The sequence below is a fragment of the Zalophus californianus genome, chromosome 14 (genome assembly GCF_009762305.2).
Source record: "Zalophus californianus isolate mZalCal1 chromosome 14, mZalCal1.pri.v2, whole genome shotgun sequence".
In the NCBI taxonomy this organism is placed as follows: domain Eukaryota; kingdom Metazoa; phylum Chordata; class Mammalia; order Carnivora; family Otariidae; genus Zalophus; species Zalophus californianus.
Window position 1 is genome coordinate 31,564,684 of NC_045608.1, and position 22,322 is coordinate 31,587,005.

Consider the following 22,322-nt stretch of genomic DNA (forward strand, 5'->3'; position numbering starts at 1 on the left):
AAAGAAAAGAGATTGAGACAGAAGTGGATTTGCTATGGCTTTCATGGAAGAGAAGCTTCTGGGCCCCCCACTTGCACTGGCTTCTTTGAAGCCTTCAACCTAATATCATGTTCATAATTGTTATTCTTTTTTTCTGAAAGAGAGTTCTCCCCAATCCCCAAATCGAGTAAGATTAGCTCCACTTATTCTGGATCCAGCCCTGAGCTAGAATTAGTCTACATAATTCCTTGGGACAAAACTAGGATTAATAGTAGAAAGTTACAGTGAGGTAAACATTGCTCAAGATCTGGAAATTCTCCCAGTTAGAGCTATTAAAAATTGGGATGGGCTGCAGAAAACCAGAGAGTGCGTCATTGGATGCTTTGGGTAGAGGCGTGTGAGGCAAGGGTGTTGTAAGCGGGGCTGATGATCTCTTCCAACTCTAGGAATCAAAGTCTCTGAGATAAGCTACAGAGCACTGGGAAAGCATTTGTTTGGCTATGTATTAATAGCAGGTACCCCAAGTCCAGACATGTATTAGTTTGCTAGCTTTAAGTCCCTGCATTATAATAAAGTAATAAAAATATTAAAAAGCATTCAGTATTTTAGGATAGACTTTCTCAAACATATTCAAACCAGCAGGAAGTTACTGAATTTAGTTTGCAGTAGACTCCTAATCTATTACTCTTAGTCTCCTGCTCCTCTAGCCATGTTCTCAGATGCTGATTATGCATGATTGTATTCTTTCCGAAAGCTCTCCGGTGCAGAGAGAAGTAGAAAGCACCCCACCATCTCAGTAATGTTTGTTGCTGCTGGACATTCAAGTGCAGTGAATGTCATAACTTCAAGGCACATCAGTAGACACTTCCTCACAATGAATCTCTGGTCATAATTTCACTAATAGTGACACCATCATATGCTTTGGGTTACCAGTGTCCCTTTTTCATCAGGAAGAAGCTCAGCACTGCATTCAAGGCCAAACACATCTGGATCAATCCCATATTCTGACCTTTAAAAATCTGTTTTCTCGGACCACTCACACCCAGTATGATAATTGATCATGGTTCTCAGGACAAGGGAGAACTGAATGTAAGAAATTGGCTAAGCAGGTAAAAAGGCCAAAACAGAAAACTGTTTAGTCAGCAACAATAGTGGGGGCAGGAAGCAGCTCCCAACCTTAGGGCTGGCTGGGGAAATAAGGCAGAGGCTCGGATCGCCAGAACCTGTCCGCTGGGAGGGGTGCCCTGGGGCTGGGAGCCGGGCCTCCTCAGAAGGTTGCTATGCAGGCAGGACAGAGGCTTGGAAGAGGGGCCTTGAGGCAAGGCTGCTGCTGGGTGGAGCTGCCACCTCTGCAAGACCCAGGCAGGCTGGCATGGGGGTCTGGAAAAGAGCTGGGAATTTACTAGTGTGATGGTGACAAGAACAGCCTGACAGCAGGTGCCCATTCCCTCCCCAAGCCTCCCAGTCTCCTCTCAGCACTCCCACTGGTAGATCCTCATGGGGAGCCAGCTGGCAAAGGGAAATGTATTTGCAGAGGCTTAGCCTTGGCATCTAACTGCAGAGCAGAGAAGGGGGTTGGTGAGCTGGAAGGCAATAGCTTAATAACCAGCACAACCTCCTCTGTCTGCAGGAGACACCCAGACCCCTTACGATCTGGCCTGCTGACCAGACTTGCCTTCTCTGTGTCTCCTTCCCACCCTGATGAAGGGTTGCTCTCCCACCTCACCATTTCTCAGGGAGAACTGATGATGTCCACCTCCCTTATGCTCCATTATACATGCCCAGGTCATTAAGAAAGCACTGGGAACACTTCCCAACTTCCCATGTATTGGTCAACATGTCTCTTTCTCCCTATTAAAATTCCTAAACCCCTTGGTGGAAAAGGATGAGTTTTCATTATTGTGTCTCCAAAGCCAAAGCTACGGTTGGCACATGGTAGGTACTTTAAAAACATTTGCCGAGTGAATGAATATGTCTTAGATGTTTACCCAGTCATGGCACTGATATTCCAATTGGAAAAGGTCATATAAAGCTTTGATATATAAATTGAAAGTCTTCTTCTTATTATTATTATTTTTATTTTTATTTATTTTATTTTTTTTTAAAGATTTTATTTATTTATTTGAGAGAGAGAGAATGAGAGATAGAGAGCACGAGAGGGAAGAGGGTCAGAGGGAGAAGCAGACTCCCTGCTCAGCAGGGAGCCCGATGCGGGACTTGATCCCAGGACTCCAGGATCATGACCTGAGCCGAAGGCAGTCGCTTAACCAACTGAGCCACCCAGGCGCCCCTCTTATTATTATTATTTTTAAAGGTTTTATTTATTTATTCCATACAGAGAGAGATTGAGAGAGAGAGCATGGGTGGGGGGAAGAAGCAGACTCCCCGCTTAGCAGGGAGCCCAACCTTAGGCTCTATCCCAGGACCCTAGGATCATGACCCGAGCCAAAGGCAGACACTAACCAACTGAGCCTCCCAGGCACCCCACAGATTGAAAGTTTTTAAAGGAAAGTGAAGCATACTGGACTTTAAAAATTATTTTTTAATTTTTCCTAGTTGGTAGAAAACTCTAACATAACTTCTGTTTAGTAATTAAATGTATTAGGTAACTTTTCAGGAGTCTCTAAAACTCTAATATAATTTCCCTTTAGTAATCAAATGTATTAGGAGCTTTTCAGGAACTTTAAAATCCCCCATCTCTGTGTGAGATGGATAACACATGGGAAATACCTGTGGTCTGAGAACAGAGGTGTTTTCATATATGGAAGGGTTTTTCTCTTTTCCCATTTTCTTTGGGAATGATGGTTATAGAAACAGCAAAATAGTACTAAATTTCCTCCCAGGAAAGCACACTGGCCTCACAGAGGACACTTCTCAGTTCTGAAGAGGGCGTTCCCTCTCGCAGCTGTCCCCTGGAGAAGGGATGGGCTCAAATGATGTCTTTAGGCTCATGATTGGCCCAGTGACAACTTGGGAGGCTAAAATAATGCAGACAATAATAACTCGAAAGGCGCATTAATCAAGGGGCACAGACACTTTAAAAAGTATGAGGCTGACATTTGTGCCCACTAAGAGGAAAGAAGTGCCAGGCAGCTCAGGACTCGGATGGAGGAGACGCAGAGTGCGTCCTTGCATGAGGAGGCCTAGGGGAGGTGGGGCGGGGGGACCCAGCGCACTCAGCCTGTTCTCTGGGGCTGTAATTCCCAGGTGGGCACTGGTCTGCCCCCAGTGACATTTACAACCACACAAGAGTAATAGGGACAACCCTATTGATTTCCTGAGATTTCCATTCAGCTAAGTGTATTTCATGTGAAAAAATGGTCCTTGACCGAAGTCATGTCCTTTCTGCATTTTGGTGTTAAAATGTCACATCTGTAATAAAATGATTGTGATGTGAAATGGCAGGGATTTGTTTTTGCTTTTCCTTCTCATTTGGCCACATAAATGATGGACAAATCTATGTAGGTCACCAAAAAAAAAGTTTGTTTGGTTTTTTTTTGAGACTTTGCTGGTGTGTGGAATCTAGAAGTCTGGGAACCATGATAGAAGGCATGTCCCGTGGGACACCCCCCTGCCCCCACCATGAGTCTTTCCTTAACCAAGAGGGGAAGAATTGGGGAGAGGGGGTAGCAACAGAGAATGGCTCTTCATCCTTGCTAATAAAGAGCAGAAAAACAAGTCATTGGTGAGAATCCCTAGAATTTCCCAGGTTCAATGAGCTTCTCCAAGTACTAAACAGGGATCTCTCTCTTCCTCCTCACTCTCTCTCCCTCCCTCTCTCTCTCTCCCCACCTCTCCTTCCTTCCTCCCTTCCTCCCTCTCTCTCTCTCTCTTTTTTTTAAGATTTTATTTATTTATTTGACAGAGAGAGCAAGAGAGCACAAACAGGGGGAATAGTAGAGGAAGAGGGAGAAGCTGGCTCCCTGGGAGCCAGATGTGACCCAATCCCATGACCCTGGGATCATGACCTGAGCTGAAGGCAGACGCTCAACCATCTGAGCCACCCAGGCGCCCCCTTCCCTGTCTCTTTCTCTATCTTTCGCAAAATGCCCTTCCAGGAGAAAAAAAAAGAAGCAGCCCACTAGAAAACACACTTGCTATATAAATATTCCAAAAATAGTATTAATCTGAAAAAAAAATCATGTGGGTTTTAGACAAAAGAGCCTTGGCCTTTTCTGTGGCACAGGCAACGGCATCTCTTTTACTTTTCTAAACTGTGGTAGAAAGCTGTCAATTGAGTTGTTTGATGGGGAGGTAGCATTATTCCTCAAAAAGAAAAGAAGATTATGGTTTGTTTTTTTATCAATACTTAATGAACTAAAATTATAAAATTAAAAACCAAATGTTCTTCACATTTTATCCTCCATTGATAAGTCTTGCTCAGCTATTCAACCACCTAATAATGTTAGAAAGTCAAAAGACAACCTTTCCGGGATGCCTGGGTGGCTCAGATAGTTGGGCGTCTGTCTTCGGCTCGGGTCATGGTCCTGGGGTCCTGGGATCGAGTCCCACATCGGGCTCCTGGCTCGGTGGGGAGCCTGCTTCTGCCTCTCCCCCTGCTCATGCTCTCTCTCTCTCTATCTCTGTGTCTCGAATAAATAAAATCTTAAAAAAAAAAGACAATCTTTCCTTGTTCTTTAATCAATGCTCAATTTGTGTATAAATTTGACAGATTAAATACCCCTAAACAACAATATTTCCAAACTTGACTAAATTATCTTAGATAGTTCAAGCTATAATTATGAATATAATATCTAATTCTTTTTTTTTTAAAGATTTTATTCATTTATTTGACAGAGAGAGAAGGGACACAAGCAGGGGGAGTGGGAGAGGGAGAAGCAGGGCTCCTGCCTAGTGGAGAGCTCAATGTGGGGCTCGATCCCAGGACCCTGGGATCATGACCTAAGCCGAAGGCAGATACTTAACAACTGAGCCACCCAGGTGCCCCTATAATATCTAATTCTTTCAAGTACTTCAACTTGGAGTTTTTATAATTCTCAGGGACAAAATTGCCTTGCACACTTAAGTGTGCTTACCCATCTAGTAATCAGAACCCAACAAATCAGGTTCCCCAACATCCTAACAGCAGTCAAAGCATACATAAAATAGTGTAATGATTCCAAAACTTACTACCACAACTATATAAACACAACTTAAATAAGTCTCATATAATATGAGACTTTGCTGGTGTGTGGAATCCCAGAGTTAAAAATGTGCTCATCAGCCAAGGCATCGGATCCCACATCCCAGGCAAGAGAGCAGGTGTGGGATCTCAGCACTGGCGCAGAGGCCCACGAATCAGGCTGGTACCCTCATTCCCAAGGACCTCCTTGCCACCTGGTAACTCACTTCTTTGCCTTTATGGATTTTTTACTCTGAATGTTTTTTTCCCCTGATCATAGCTACCCCCTGCCTGATCCCCCACCTCCTTCTCTCTGGTCCCCTAGAACCCTCAGAGGAGCCCAGGGTTAGTCCTGCACCTGCAGATCAACTCTCCATGCCCTGATTCACACTGCCTGACATTAGTTGTCAAACAAAATACAAACCTGGTATATAATCAGGGGTTATCAATACGTACCGTTTTTTGAAACTGTTATTAGAAATTTATGTACAGCTTTCCTGAAGCATACCTCATACTGTTAGCCTCTTTTGAGGTAATAATTGGACTCATGGTTTTCTACAGAATTATTGTTTGCTTTATAATGCTCCAATTGTCACAAGGTAGCCTGTGGGAGCCCCTGATTTAAACTGGTTCCTTGGTAGTCTTGAAATACCCTGCATCTTTGACAGCAAGCAAGCTGTGTCAGGCTGGGTTTTATTTTCCCTCTCTTACAGCACAGAATCAGCTGCTCTGAGTGCAAGCAGCTGAGGGACCCTGGGGAAATGACACTGATTTAAGTCACTTTAGTGAATGTCATGAGTTCACATTTTGTATCTAATTTTACCTCCATCTTTACTGAGTTCTCTTTTTATTTAAAGCAATCTGATGTAAAATAAGATTTTCAATGTTTCTTTCCCTGAGGCACCCACTTTTTGCATCTGATATATCCATATCCTCTTGCCAACTTTTTTTTTTTTTAAGTAGGATCCATGCTGAGTGTGGAGCCCAAAACAGGGCTTGAATTCACCACCAAGATCAAGAGTCTGATACTTAACCAACTGAGCCACCCAGGCACCCCTCCTCTTGCCAACGTTAATGCATCATACTATACGCTATTTCCCCCCAACCATTTGATTAAATCACACCATCTAACCTTTCTGTTACACAAGTGTGTACCTATTTAGATCTTGAAACCCTCGCTTGGACTGCCTGCTCTTTTATTTTATTTATTTATTTTTTAAGATTTTATTTATTTATTTGACAGAGAGAGATGCAGCGAGAGAGGGAACACAAGCAGGGGGAGTGGGAGAGGGAGAAGCAGGCTTCCCGCAGAGCAGGGAGCCCGATGCGATGTGGGGCTGATCCCAGGACCCTGGGACCATGCATCACCCAAGCCGAAGGCAGAGGCTCAATGACTGAGCCACCCAGGCGCCCCAGAGGACTGCCTGCTCTTTTAAAATCCTTCCAACTAAAAGTCAGGAATCCGGGACACAGTTACATTTTGAGTCACTGAATTGCTATGAATGATTTTCCACTGAAATATAAATGTTAACATTCCGCCTTTGCTAGCTTCTTAGAGAGATTAGAAAGTAGGAATGTACTGAGAATGTGCACCCAGGAGGACTCCAAGATTGAGAGAAGGAAGGCAGCAAAGAGGAGCGGCTGAGGATGCCTGGAGCTGGTCTGTGTCCAAGCCCATCTAGATGGCTTCCCAAGCGCACACAGGCCTGCAGGACAATGGTGGCCTGCGCTCTGCTCTTTGCCTACAGATTTTATTTAATTTTTTAAAACTTTTTATTGAGGTACATATATGTTCAGAAAAGTGCATAGAACTTAACTCAATTTTTTCTTAAAAAGTTTTTCTTGTTCTTAAACCTAGAAGTCAACTGAATTTTCACCAACTGAACATACTATGCAACTAGCTGCAATTAAAAAGCAAGGTTTTATTTTACTAATGTGAACAATTTTGCATATGAATGAAATCCAAAAGGTCAAGAAGGGTATGTATGAAATGAGTTTCCCTCCTACCCCATTTTTCAGTCACCCAGTTCTCCTTCCTAGAGAAAAAACATTGTTAGTAGTTTCTTAACAAATGGGCTTCATTTATCTTTAAAACATTTTGATTCCAGTATAGTTAACATACAGTATTATATTAGTTGCTGGTGTATAATATAGTGATTCAACAATTCTATACATTCCTCAGTGCTCTTTGTAAGTGTACTCTCTTAATCCCCTTCACCGATTTCACCCATCCGCCCCACCCACCTCCACTCTGGTAACCATCAGTTTGTCCTCTACTGTTAAGAGTCTGTTTTTTTAACTAAGGAATTTCTTTTTTTAAAAGATTTTATTTATTTACTTGAGAGAGAGAGTGAGCATGAGTGGGGAGGAAAGGCATAGGGAGAGGGAGAAGCAGACTCCCCGCTGAGCAGGGAACCCACCTGCCGGAACCCTGATATCATGACCTGAGCTCAAAGCAGACGCTTAACGGACTGAGCCACCCAGGCGCCCCTAACCAATGAGTTTTTTTTTTTTTTTTAAGATTTTATTTATTTATTTGACAGAGAGAGAGAGAGAGAGCGCGCGCGCACAAGCAGGGGGAGTGGCAGGCAGAGGCAGAGGGAGAAGCAGGCTCCCCGCTGATCAGGGAGACCCATACGGGGCTCGAGTCCAAGACCAGGGGATCATGACCTGAGCGGAAGGCAGTTACTTAACCAACTGAGCCACCCAGGAGCCCCACCAATGAGTTTTAAATCAGACTTTCTGACATCTGTATGATGGCTGGGTGGGGGGAGGGACGGTGAAGTCCTGAAAGGTTCTTTATGTGAGCCAGATAAGGCCCCTGAACCTGTCCCAGGCTCCGCCTGGCCCAGTCTGCCCAGGGACAATAGCCAAGGAGAAGGGTCCAGGCCCCAGGTTCAAGTCAGCGGCCACCCCAAGGCCTGTCCCGGGAGCTCCCCTCCTCGTCACGGCCCCCTCCCCCGATGTGTGACAGATTGGGGAAGGGGGGGCACAGAGGCCGGAGGGTGGGGTGGGGAATCTGAGACTCAAGTCTTATGGACCCTTGGCCACCAACGAGGAAACCTCCGGGAGGATCCGCCACAACGGTGGGCAGAGGGCCATCGTCAGTCCTGGGAAAGGGCACTGCAGGGAGGCCGAGAGGACGGCCTTTCCCTGAGAGTGTGGAAGGCAGGGCCCGCCAGGCCAAGAAGGAAGAGAGCAGGGCGGGGGGGTGGTGGTGGTGGTGGTGGGTGGTGGGGCGGAGACCAACCCTCCGGGGATTTCTGGGGGGCGGATCCCCGGGGTCTGGAGGCCGTCCTCCCCCCCTCCCCGGGGTCCTGGGAACTGTCCTCCCTCCGGGGTCTGGGGGCGGTTCTGTCCCGGGGTGTCCGGGGACGGCCCCTTCGCTGGCCAGGCTGCCGCGCCGAGGCTGGCAGGACCCGGCTGTGGTGGCCCGGCCCCGCGGTACTTTTAGTTTGCGGAGCTCCGGGAGGGATTTTAAAAATAGCTTGGCTGACGTGTGAAGAGCGACTTTCTATGGCAAGTGATGAGTGCTTGTTCAAGTGCAAGCCTGAGGACTGAGTGAAGAGGACAAACAGGGACCGTGGCCGCCCGCCGGGATAAGCGTCCAGGCGGCCGCCCGAAGTGGGGCAAAGGTCGCGCGTGGGACCCAGCGCCTGCGGCGGCCCAGATGCTCTGGTGCTTGTGCCGGAAGCTCAGCCAAGGCATTTGCATTTTCAAGATAATAGAGAAAATAGAATTTTTCATAAAAGGATTTTTTTCCCCCTTGAGGAGGGTACACGTTTACCTGGGTCACCTTTTGACCTTTCCTTTCTTCTCTTTTTTTGGGGGGGGGCCTTCCCTTTCTTAATAAACTGTAAACAACGATCTCCTTCATGTATTCATCTTTACCTGGTGCCAAATGAGGAGCTAGTTTAACCCATCAGCACTTCAGTTAAGTTTGAAGCTAGTTATTAATTAGATAACAGGTATTTATGGGACTGAACCTGAGTTCAGTCCCGAGCTATGCCATTTCGGTGGTATGAAGGAGTAACATTGGGTTTTTGGTCCTCAGGTTTATCATCTCACTGGGAAGTCGAAACTAGCACCTTGGACGTAATACATGACACGATAAGCTTATACAATTTGCGTTCAGTTGTGAAATCAGACGACGATTTTTCTAAGACTTCGGAGAAGAGATCAATGAGAAAAAAAGGAATCAGGGAAACATTCCGAGAAGGGGCCTCTCTTCAAGTTTAGATGAGATTTCAGTAAGTACTCACTGGGTTACACTGAATGAAACCTCCTAGAATCTTTGTTGCCTTTTATAACCGGAAGGCGGGGTGTTAACGGAAGGCTCTACCCACACTTCGATATACCCGTCGCCCAGGTGAACGCATAAGATATCCCTAGGCACCTCGAAAGCTCCCCTTGTGCCTAGCCCCCGCCCCCACTGCTCCCCCTTCCACGAGGTAACAACTGTCCCAATATTAACATCACGTATCCGTTTTGTTTGCTTTTGAACGTTACTATATGCCTTTTGTGCCAGCTCTGAAGCTGCCGCCTCTTGGTTCCAAACCCACCCTCTTAGTCTGCGGGCGAGGCTCCCCCTATCCCGACCCCTCCCGGCGGCTGATCTACTAGATTCCCCGCGAGGCCTGCGGCAGAGAACCTGCGGCTGGGCGGAGAGGGGCGGGACTTGATCCTTCCTGCTGGCTTCCTGTTGGCTCCCTTTCCTGCCAACGTTACCCTAGCAACCTGCTCCCCGCCCCCGCACCCCTCCCCCCACCCCCAGCGGTGGCGGCAGCTTCCTGCAGCAGTAATTTCATCTAGTTTGTAAGTTTCGCAGTACTTACAGAACCCGCCTCAGCGCCCCCCCCCCCCCCCCCCGACGCCAGTCTCAGCACCAGAGGGCTGCGCCGGGGCCCTGCCTCGAAGTGGCTGGATTTCAGGAATTCCAACTTTTTTCTTTTTATTCCCCAGTCCGAGGGGGTTAGTAGCTACCTCCCGGAGACCTCTTTTTGACTTTTCGTCGTCTAGTTAATAGCTTTATACCTAGTTAACAGATCTTTATACTACATTCTTTCTATTGGGATAAGCGGTGTGGTTTGTCTCTCGTTACTGGATGCTGACTATAGAATCTATTCAGGGTTAATTCTTTTGTGTCTGGCTTCTTTCGCCCATCCTGTGAGACTCCGCTGTCTTAGGCCGTGCCGCTAGAGTTCATGAATTGTCGCGGCTGTTGATTAGCACTCCATCGTGTGGACACACCACCATTTATTAATCCAAATACTGTTGGTGGACTTTCAGTTTGGGCTATTATATGATGCTGTTGTGAATATTCTTGCACGAGTGTTGATGCCTAATGTGCGTGCATTTCTGTACGTGCGTCCTAGAAGTGAACTTGCGGGGTAGGGCATGTATCTGTTCATTCATACGGTTAGGGAGATCATTCACACGGTTTTCCAGAATGGTTGTACCAGTTACACACCCCACCAGCAGCGGCGCAATGAGAATTCCCTTTCTGGTATACCGTAACCAGTTCTTGATATGTCAAACTTTAAAATTTTAGCTATTCTGGTCTATGTGTGATGGTATCCTATTGGATACATCATCTATGTAACAAATTACCCCCAAATTTGGTGGCTTAAAAACTTTATTATCACACGTTTCTGTGGGTCACCACTTCTTTAGGAGTGACTTAGCAGGGCAGTTCTGCTCAGGGTCTTCTCCTCAGAGTTTGGCTCGAGGCCCCAGTTCCTCACCGTTTGGGTCTCCCTAGGGCTCTTTGAGCAGCCAACTGCCTGACATGACAGCCAGTTGCCCACTCTACTCTGAGTGATTCATGAGAGGGGGCGAGGGGGAAGCCACACACTTCCATCTGCTTTATTCTCTCTGTTGGAAACCAGTGTTTACTCCTAGAGGGCCCTCAAAGGAACTAGTCCCTATGTTGTGAAGGGAGAAGTAGCAAAGAATGTGTGGACTTATTTTATCTTATTTTATTTTTAAAAGATTTTATTTGAGAGAAAGAGAGAACACAAGCTGGGGGGGGAGTGGCCACAGGTAGAGGGAGAAGCAGGCTCCCCGATTTGGGACTCGATCCCAGGACCCTGGGACCATGACCTGAGCCAAAGGCAGCCTCTTAAGCCACTGAGCCACCCAGGCATCCCTGGACTTATTTTAAAACCCTCACACACATCATGGTTTTCATTTACAGCTGGTTACTAACAAAATTGAGACTGTACATTTGAGTATCCTGCTTGGTGAAGTGTCTGTTCAAATCTGTTGCTCATTTTTCTCTTTAATGTTTTTTTTTTTAAATTGATTTGTAGGACTTTGTATATTCTGGACACAAGCTCTTGTTAGAAGTCTGCGTTGCCAATATCTACTCAGGCATGGGAAATTTCTCTTTAATGCCGTTCAGTGTTTTCGAGTTTCTTGCAGTTCACATACATTACTTTTTTTATTAAGATTTTATTTATTTATTTGACACAGAGAGAGAGACAGCTAGAGAGGGAACACAAGCAGGGGGAGAAGGAGAAGCAGGCTCCTGGCTGAGCAGGGAGCCCGATGAGGGGCTCATGACCTGAGCCGAAGGCAGGCGCTTAACAGACTGAGCCACCCAGGCACCCCTCACATACATTACTTTTATATTTTAAAATATCTTTAAAAAGTAAAGTTCTCGTGGCAGATGGACAGGGAAGCAGCAGCGGGAGTTAAAACATCAGTAGGTGTGAGGGAAGGAAGCTGGTAGGTGCAGGACAGCTATTCACTGGAAATTAGTCACTGACCTGAACATTCCAAACTCTTGTTTGAGGGCAGACGTTTAAGAAGCTTTAATTAATGAAGTTCTGTTTTCTGTTCCAGATTTTGAAGATGATTCCAAGGATAACATACTATGTTCCCTGCCTTCCCAAAGAGGGTTACCTTGTCTCCAGGGATGCAAATGTTTTTGGTTCTACTGTTGGCTTGGTCACAAAAAAAATGCATTAGCCCAAAGCTCAGCATGTGAGCAAGAACACTGTATTTATTTGTAAGAAACTAGCGAAGCAGCAGAAACATTGGCTGATCTCAACAATCTCTAATCAACGTCCCCTTTCCCGAGGTTTCCTTGGGAGTTGATTTATCTTTAATTTGTTATGGGAAAACTTTCTCCATTATAAGCCCTTCACCAATTAATACAAATATTTTCAGATACCGTAATTCTTGGTACTTTGTTGTCTTTTGGCACTGAACATAAAAGTCTGTCTTGAAAGAATTCTTTTTTTTAAAAGATTTTATTTATTTATTTATTTGAGAGAGTGAGAATGAGAGAGAGAGAGCACATGAGAGGGAGGAGGGTCAGAGGGAGAAGCAGACTCCCCGCGCCCGATGCGGGACTCGATCCTGGGACTCCAGGATCATGACCTGAGCCGAAGGCAGTCACTTAACCGACTGAGCCACCCAGGCGCCCTGTCTTGAAAGAATTCTTAACTTTCAGAGCCCAAAATGATATGAATGGAACAATATGTGTGAGGTCATAGCATGTTTTTAAAACAGTTCAACATGAGAAATAACGTTAAAAGCTTCCCGATTTTATCTTCCCTTCATAATGTCTCTTGGCATCCTGCTGACTGATTTCTCACCTAGCTCCTCACCTGGTTAGGATCTACTGTTTAAATCATCATATGAAGAAGAAACCTATTTTGATACTAAATGGATCACTCTGTGAGAAGTCTCATCACAGCAGAGGGCAACTTGCGCCATCTGCTGGGGACATTCTCGGCAGAGTCTAGTTAGCCAGAGCCTGACCACTTTTAGTATTTCTGACTGACAATTATTTGCCTTGAGACCCTCTGTCTTTAAGATTATGTTTCAGACAAAAGCAAAATATGACTTACCCTAGAGATAAAAACAAACTTAAACCAAAATATGTAGAGTTATCGCAGCCATTATCTGCTTTTACCCCCAAAGGATGTTCTAAAGGGGCTAAGGTAATAGGTATAACCAGAAAATAGCTTATTTCTTTAGGGCGATCACAGTGGGGTGTGTGTGTGTGTGTGTGTGTGTGCGCGCGCACGCATACGCACATTCCCACCAAACTGATGTCCCTCTATCTCTTCCTTCTTTCCTTCCTTCTGTTCTCTTTCATCTTTCTGTCTCTCTTTTATTTCTTTTCCTCTTTACTTCCTTTGACCCTTCCATTCTTATTCATCTTTAGCTTCTTCCTCCTTCTCCTCCTCCGTCTTTCTCTCCCTCTCGCTCACTCTCTTTCTCTCTCTAATGAACAAAAATAGGTTACTGAGAATCTGGTATGCATCCAGAACAGAAACTGTGAGTGAACTCGCTCCATGTATATTCTTCTGTTGGCAAACTTCCCCAGCTTCAGACTCCAGCAGAATTCTGTGATGTGCACTGAGGAAACAAGAGTGGCCAAATACTCAGTGTCTGTGTGGTTCTCTGGTGCTGCACTCAGAATACCCTGTCACTAGCCAGGCTGTTGGGATCTCTGCTTCCTAAAGAGACAGAAAGGGTGCAAAGACTTGGGCTTATAGGTTCAAAACTTGGCCCTCATGACTTGTCAGCATCCATTGTTACTTTGACCACCGTCTAGCCTGCAGAAATGCTGAGTCCCTGAACTCTCTACTGTTTACTGGATTCCTACCCCCTCATCCCTGCCCTTTGCCCCACACCTGCACTCCTCTCTGCCCCCCACCCCTGTCCTGGGAGCACCCTTACTCTGTGATGGTCTGGACTGCTGGCCTTCTTAGTCTGGTCTTCCCCGCCCCCACTCTTGGGCCCCAGCCAGACCCCACCCAAAGATAGGCTTCATTAGCTCTGTGCTCCTCAAGGAAGGACTTAACAATGCATTGATTCCCTGTGAATACCTGGTCCACTGCTTTCTTTGCTTGGTTACAACTGGTTGCTAATTCACGCTCCATCCAGTTGATCCAACTGTGAGTACCTTAAATTCTTATTTTCTTCTGGATGTGATGGCTGGGTCTCCACATTGATGATGCTAGTAGGTTTTACTTGCAGAGATCTAAGAAAATTGCTTTGATATGAATTGGAAACCCAGTGAACTAATTCCATAAGCTCTGCTACTTTGGCACTGAACATAAAAGTCTGTCTTTTACACATCTCTCTGTGTTCCTGCCCCACATCCCACATCAGATGGGTTAGAATGAGTCATTGGAGGTGATGAGTCTTAGGGTCACGAGGACTTGTGACTCAGGACTTACTTGTACTTACTTTGTGCTCACAGAGCAGTCTAAAAGTTGTATTACTTTTTCTTCTTATTGTTCCTGAATATAGGGGGAGTGTGATCGTGTCTACTCTTTGACAGGTGTTTGAGATAATTAGTATTTGAACATCTCTATGTTAGAATAAAAAGCAGTCTCTTTTGTCTTACATTTCTTTTGTGAAGTTATGAAAATAATTTTAAATACTATCTTCTGAGACTATTATGTCTTCAGAGGAAATTGTTCAGATTTTCTTGAAAGTCTACACTTTATTCTTCTGTCCTGTCTTTCAGAATGATACCTGCTCTTGTGTGAATCAAGGGTTTTGGCAGGAAGTTTTGCTCCTGAAGGTACAGACAGCGCAGAGCCAATGACTGTCAAACTCGATTTTAAAAAATAATAATAAATAATCATAATAATCATAATAATTACCGTAACAAATTAAATAAGCTAAGGTTTAAAGTGTCATAATACAATGGAGCACTTTCTTATGGACTGGTGATGGCAATAGTCAAGAAAACAAAGAATCTTGGAGATTCTCAAATTATCTAACTTGATAATGGGATTTCCTTGTTGACATATTCAATAATATGTATTGAAACAAAGGCTGGGTAGCATTTTAGTGAAAAAATCAGAAGTCCCAGCCCTCTCCCTGACTAACTGGTGACCTTGGATAGGTTACTTAACCTAGCTAAGCTTTAGTTTCTACACCTGTAAAAAAAAAAAAAGAGAGAGGAGGTGATAATAATAGGTTTCATCCCATAGGATTGTTGTTCTCATTTAATTTTCTTTTTAAGGTCTTATTCATTTATTTGAAAGAGAGAGAGAGCGAGCACAAGCATGGGGTGGGGAGAGGGAGAAGCAGGCTCCTTGCCGAGCAGGGAGCCCAACTTGGGGCTCGATCCCAGGACCCTGGGATTATGACCTGGGCCGAAGGCAGACGCCTAACCAACTGAGCCACCTAGGTGCCCCTCATTTAATTCTTTTAAATGAGTTACTAGTACTTAGTATGGGGCAAGGTGTCTAGTAAGTGCTCCATAAATGTTACCTAAAGAAGCAGATTAGTTTCAGGTTCCTTTTGGTAGTATGTACTGTGGTAACCAGCCTCCTGATACGTGCCCTTGGAGGATCCTCACCCACGTTGTACCAGAGGTAGTCTGTGTGACCAATAGAACTTAGCAGAAGTCAGTGCTGGTTACTTCTGTGATCGGGCTGTAAAAGGCTGGGCTTTCTTCCACTATCTTGGGCTCTCCTCGCTCCTGGGGAGACATTCAGGTTGCTGACAGTTTGGCCACTTAGCAAGGCCCTGGGGTTTTTGGCCAACAGGTGGCAGGACCTGGAGGTACCGACAAACCCGTGTGTGAGCCTGGAAGTGGATTCTCTGCCCCGGATGGAAGCAGCCCCAGCCAATAGCTTCACTGTAGCTTCCTGAGAGACTACGCACCAGATCCCCAGAGCCTAAAATAGGGTGCATCTCACAGTTGATGATGACTTAGATTTCAAGAAATATTCTCGTCTCTCTAAATCATATCGTAGTTACATGATCAATCTTTTCTCCCCCCCCGCCGAACCATACTTCTTAAATGGCCACGATCTTTATTTTTGGAATAAATGATGATATCTGAAACAGAGGTGCCTGGGCACATTTGCCATCTAGAGGGATTTTGGCTATTACTGACCAACCGTGAGGCTAACTTATCAATATGCAATTGTTTTTACATCGAAGGTGCTGCTAGGGGTGTTGGTGATGGTTAAGAGGAGCTGATGACTTACAAACCTGTAAAGATGTTCTTGGCAGGCACCGAGAGAAAGGCTGTTGATTGTGGATCACAGATATCATGGGATAGGATGAAGCTTGGGGGGAGGGTGTCTCTCTCTGTGTTCCTGCCCCACATCCTACATCCATATTAGCCAATGATGGAAGTAAGCGAGGTGAGGTGAGGGAAGGAGGGAGGAGGTAAGGAATATAAATGAGATGCTTCAGAATTTTTCCATGGTAACAAGAAGATAGTTTGTCAGCAGGGGAAATTTGGGTCCCTAGAATTAGACTCTTGTGTGTGTATTTATTTATTTATAAGATTTTATTTATTTATTTGATAGAGAGAGAGATAGCGAGAGCAGGAACGACAAGCCAGGGGGTGGGAGAGGGAGAAGCAGGCTTCCCGCTGAGCAGAGAGCCCGATGCGGGGCTCGATCCCAGGACCCCAGGATCATGACCTGAGCGGAAGGCAGACATTTAACGACTGAGCCACCCAGGCGCCCCTCTTATGTGTTTATTTAAAACTAATGTAGATTGTTAACATTCTCATAATGCATTTACTCGGTCATCAGAGAACTGATGTATTCATTGTAGGGCATGATCTAACAGAACTATCATGAGCTCCATATTTGTTACATAATTATTATTTCTGCTTTGTCAATGCCCTGCACACTCCTCCCTTTCTATTTTCTCTCCATCACCCTAATACAGCACTTGGGCTGTAGTCTTTTGGCTAACCCTCCATCCATGCACCATAATGCTAGTGCATTGAGTTTCCGAAAGCACTACAGTGCTCACAAACTGCATTAGATGCTGTGGTCAGTGGAATAACATCCCCTCCCCTGCCAAAGATGTTCACATTCTCACCCCCAGAACCTGCGAATATGTTACCTTCCATGGCAAAGGAGAAGTAAAGTTGCTGCGGTAAGATCAGAAAGATAGTTGGTCTTTGTCCCCAGTTCCTGAAACAGAGCTTCTAAAACTCTTGGAATTTCTGGAATGATGAGGTGTTCCAATGAGGTGACTCTTGCTCTCCTAGATAGCATCAGGGTAGGAGCCAGTCTCCAGAAAGGTCAAGAGTTGATCAGAATCTTGGAAATTTCAGCTTCATCCTCCCTGCCCCCCAGCCTCTGGGGTGGAAGGAAGAGTTGGAGACTGAGTTCATTGCCAATGGCCACAGTCATGCTTAAATAATGAAACTTCCATAAAAACACCTGAATAATGGGATTTGGGGACATTCTGAGTTGGCAAATACATCCATGTTCTGGGAGGGTGGCATACTTCAACTCCACAGGGATGGAGGCGCTGGCACTTGGGGCACTTCTGGTCCTTGTCTTATGTACCTCTTCATCTGGCTGTATTTGCACCCTTTAAAATAAACTTTAATAACCAGTACAGCACTTTCTTTGATTCACTGTAATAATAGTTGAACGTTGGTGGGGGTGTGTGGGAACCTGGGACTTTGTAGCCAAGTCCCAAGCCAAGAAATGAAGCTATCCTGGGGACACGATACTTGCAACTGGTATCTAAAATGAGGGCGGTCTTGTGGGACCAACCTTTAAACCTGTGGAATCTGACAATAATGATGGGTAGTTAGTATCAGAATTGAATTGAGTTATAAGACACCCAGTTGGTATTGGAAAGTTGGACAAGACACTATGTATTTGGTGTCAGGAGGAAAGAAGCTCCTCGGTTGATTAGTTGACCTTGAAAAAGGGAGATTATCCTGGATTATCCATGTGGGCCCAATATAATCACATAAAATCCTTAAAAGTAGATGAGGGAGGTAGAAGCGGAAGTCAGAGTAGTGTCATGGGGAAAGGATTTGATCCACCAAGGCTGTGATGTGTCTTCTGGAGAAAGTGTCTGTGTTCTATGAGCTTCATTCAGGACATGAGTTACAGTGCTGTAGGCTGTGACTTCAAGGATAATACATCACCAGTATGTGTAAAGAAGGTGTCTTTAAACAGAAACATTCATCAAACGAGTTTCTCTAATGATTTGTCAAACACTGTGACCGGTGACCTGCAGGAATCTGACCTAGCATTTCCCTGAGGAACAATGGCTCAGTATTCACTAATTCGGTGAATACCTCAAAGAAAGAGAAATGATCATATTCACTCATACAAGCTAACACATTATTTTTTTTTAAGTGATCTCTACCCTCAATGTGGGGCTCGAACTCACAACCCTGAGATCAACGGCCCTGTGCTGATCTACTGACTGAGCCAGCCGGGTGCCCCAAGCTAACACACTATTGACTGATTGTGAGGGGAAAAACAGAGCAGATAATTTTTTTTTGGTAGTGAAGTTATGTGATGTATTTTGTAGTTTGCATGGTACATAGTGACTTTTATTTGTTGTATGTAAATATCTTCCCATGTCTGGCCCAACTTAGACTGGGAATGAAGTGCTCCCAAAAACATCATTGTTCCCTAATAACTGTGTAGTTTATATAAGCCGTATTTGTGTAAGTAAAACTAGAACATGTCTATATTAGAAAATCAAGGGCTCAACCTTCTCATTTTGGGTGGGAAGAATATTTCCTCTTATCTAGCTCATTAATTTTCAGCTTTTCAATGATATAACTTTAAAGGAATTTTGAAAAACTGTGTACCCCCTCACCAACATTAAGTTGTCCTCAAATATTTTCTTCCTAAGTTTAAATAGTTGCAAAGGATTTAATTGCTAGTCTAATGCAAATATCAACACATATAAATGAAACTGTTACATCTGTCTTTTAAATGGATCCAAGGAAATATAAATGCCATAGTGATTTATATCCACCTCTATATACATTTAAAAAATGAACAAGCTTTTTAAGTCAGAAATCTTAACATTTTCCTCTCGTCTTGAAATCATATTTTCATTACATACACTTATGCTTGAAAGTCTGTTACTGATCTCTGCATGAAGATTTATATAAATGAAAACTAAATTTTTATTATTTATTTATTTATTTTTTAAGATTTTATTTATTTATTTGACAGAGAGAGACACAGTGAGAGCAGGAACACAAGCTGGGGGAGTGGGAGAGGGAGAAGCAGGCCTCCTGCTGAGCAGGGAGCCCGACGTGGGGCTTTGATCCCAGGACCCTGGGATCCTTACCTGAGCCGAAGGCAGACCCTTAATGACTGAGCCACCCAGGCACCCCGAAAATTAAATTTTTAGAAAGTCTCTTGTAACTACAAAACTTTAGGTGTTTAATCATTCCCTTCCGGATTAATCTAGAGTAAGGTTGATGAGAAATGGTTTTTGACTTTAAGGAGAATGCATTCTTCTTGGGAAGGCAAGACTCACATGCAGGAAGCACTAAGATGACTGTCGAGCTGTGTTTGCAGAGTTAATGCATAGAATTTCATAAAGAGGGCAGCCTCCAGGAGCTGGGGTATCTGGACCACCAAGCTGCAGTTGCATGGGTATAGAAAGGACATCTTCAAATCTATATCAGGATAAGTTGCTAATTTTTTGGGGGGGAGGTTGCATGAAAGTATCCAAGTTCAGTTACCTGTGGCCCAATTAAATTCTGTTTAAGGCATTGTGCTAAGTGCTGGGGGATACAGCAGTGAATAAAGGATTTAACATACTCTTATGGACCATTCTTTGTCCCAGTCGTGATATTGGGGACCAGAATATATCCAGAAAGAGATCATCATTAAAGGGAAAAAGGCAGAGAAAAATGACAGGAATAGCAAACAGAATAAAAAGCTAAAATTAAGAGATAAAAAGGTAATTACAATACTGGAATTAGTAATAACTTTTTCTTCGGATACATTTACTGTAGTTGAAATGCATTTTTCTTTTCTTCTCAAAATGGCTGGGTCTAGGGCGCCTGGGTGGCTCAGTTGGTTAAGAGACTGCCTTCGGCTCAGGTCATGATCCTGGAGTCCCGGGATCGAGTCCCACATCAGGCTTCCTGCTCGGCAGGGAGTCTGCTTCTCCCTCTGACCCTCTTCCCTCTCGTGCTCTCTATCTCTCATTCTCTCTCTCTCAAATAAATAAATAAAATCTTAAAAAAAATGGCTGGGTCTACATATGAAAAGTAACTGGACTATGACATGGCCTATAAATTACTCTGGATTGTCAAAGGGATTGACAATGATTAACACAATCTCAAAGGCTAGTTTATGTGTCATAATGCAATTTGAGGTCTCTTTCTTTTTTTTTTTTTTAAGGTTTTATTTTTTTATTTGAGAGACAGAGAGGGTGAGCTCCATGCTGGGCATGGAGGTTATTTTAAAAATAAATAAATAAATAAATGGAGATCTTACATCATCACTATAAGTGGCAATCCTTTATCAATTGCCATAAAGAGATAACACATTTAATAAATACATAAATCTTCAAAAAAGAAAAGAAATTTAAGTCCTATAGGAGCTCCTGGCAGAAAAAAGTGTATATTTGTAATGTGTTAAAATTCACAGGATTATGCGGCACCTGAGTGCTCAGTCGTTTAGCGTCTGCCTTCAGCTCAGGTCATGATCCCAGGGTCCTGGGATCGAAACCTGCATCGGGCTCCCTGCTCAGTGGGAAGACTGCTTTTCCCTCTCCCCACTCCCCCTGCTTGTGTTCCCTCTCTCCAGTGTCTCTCTCTGTCAAATAAATAAATAAAATCTTTAAAAAATAATAATAATAAAATAAATTCTCAACCTCAGAACAGAATGTTGGGATATGTTAAGAGTATACAGTAAGGGCTGATGGCTGTTTTAGAGGATACACCCATTGGTGTATATGTGCATATGTGTATATGTGCATATGTGTGTCTGTTGAACATGGGCAATGGGGAGACACTTGCGCTTAGCATTTGCTAGAAGCCGAGTGGGGTGATGGGTGTGGAGAGGACAGAGCCACAGTCATGGTCATTTACAGTTTGCCTTCTCCCCACGTGCCCCCACCCCTCATCCCACCGCAGAATTTTGCTCTCTAGCTCTGGATAGTAGAGGCACATGCAGACAAGATAGGCCCCCATGCCATTGTTTGCACAGTGTGGGACACCCACCCCAGTTTATGGTCATGTGATGGTTAATGCTGACTGAACACTTATCATGTGCCAGGTCCTATTCTAACATTTTTTTGAAGATTTTATTTATTTATTTGAGAGAGAGGGAATGAGCGAGCACAAGAGGGGGGAGGGTCAGAGGGAGAAGCAGGTTCCCCACTGAGCAGGGAGCCTGATGTGGGACTCGATCCCAGGACTCCAGGATCATGACCTGAGCCGAAGGCAGTTGCTTAACCAACAGCCACCCAGGCGCCCCTATTCTAACATTTTATATCTAGGAAAGTGGGTAATCCTCACAGCAGTATTGTGAAATCCTTACTGTTATCATTCCCACTCTACAGATGCAGAGCGAGGGATTAGGGAACTTGTCTGAGACCACACAGAGTGGTAGAGTTGGTATTTTGATCCAGGAAGTTAGTCCCACAGTTGAAATGCCTAACTACTACACTAAACAGGAAGTTACCTAGAGTCACAGCCACACACCCAGTTATATCCAGTTCCAGGTCGTCACATGGCACCTGTTCCAGGCCATTTCAAGAACTTTGTGAAAGCAGTCTCTGGGAGCAAGATGGTGGAGGAGTAGGAGACCTGGATTTCGTCTGGTCTCAGGAATTCAGCTGGATAGGGATCAAACCATTCTGAACACCTACGAACTCAACAGGAGATCGAAGAGGAGAGTAGCAACAACTCTCTGAACAGAGAAGCGACCACTTACTGGAAGGTAGGACATGCGGAGAAGTGAATCCGAGGCGATATTTGGGAGGATAGACGGCGGGGGAGGGGGCCTCCGTCGGCCGCTTCTGGCAAGTGATAGAGCCGTGGAGCACAAAATCGGAACTTTTAGAAGCCGGTTCCGCGGAGGGACGTCGCTCCAGTGGCTAAGCGGGGGTGGAACCCTCGTGGGACAGTGTGGTCTCAGGACCCTCGGGGTCACAGAAAGACCGGAGGTGCCTGAGTGCAGCAGAGCTCCCAGGTATCGGAGCGGGTAAGCCGGGTGCAGAGACGGAGCCGAGGCGCGGGCTCTCAGGTCGGGGTTGCCATAAACTGTGATCCGCGGCCCAGTCGGGCCACTGCTCCTCCAGCAGGGACCCAACAAGCAGCAGAGCCGGGGAGACTCCCCTTTCTCCCCGGGGAGGAGAAGCATGGGAGCGCACCACAGGGATATGCTGGGTTTGGAGACTCCACACGGGGTCAGGTGCCAGAGATAGAAACGCTCCGTCACAGGCCGGGTGAGCACAGAGTGCGGCCGGAGACCGGGGACAC

General features: G+C 45.0%; 1 long non-coding RNA gene across 1 annotated transcript; it reads left to right on the forward strand.

The window, feature by feature from the left end:
* Nucleotides 1–8,050: 8,050 nt before the first annotated feature.
* LOC113912290 lies at nt 8,051–12,238 on the forward strand. The gene is made up of 3 exons (XR_003516792.1): nt 8,051–8,187; nt 9,156–9,351; nt 11,948–12,238. It is a non-coding gene; the product is annotated as an uncharacterized LOC113912290 (long non-coding RNA).
* The last annotated feature ends 10,084 nt before the right edge of the window (nt 12,239–22,322 follow it).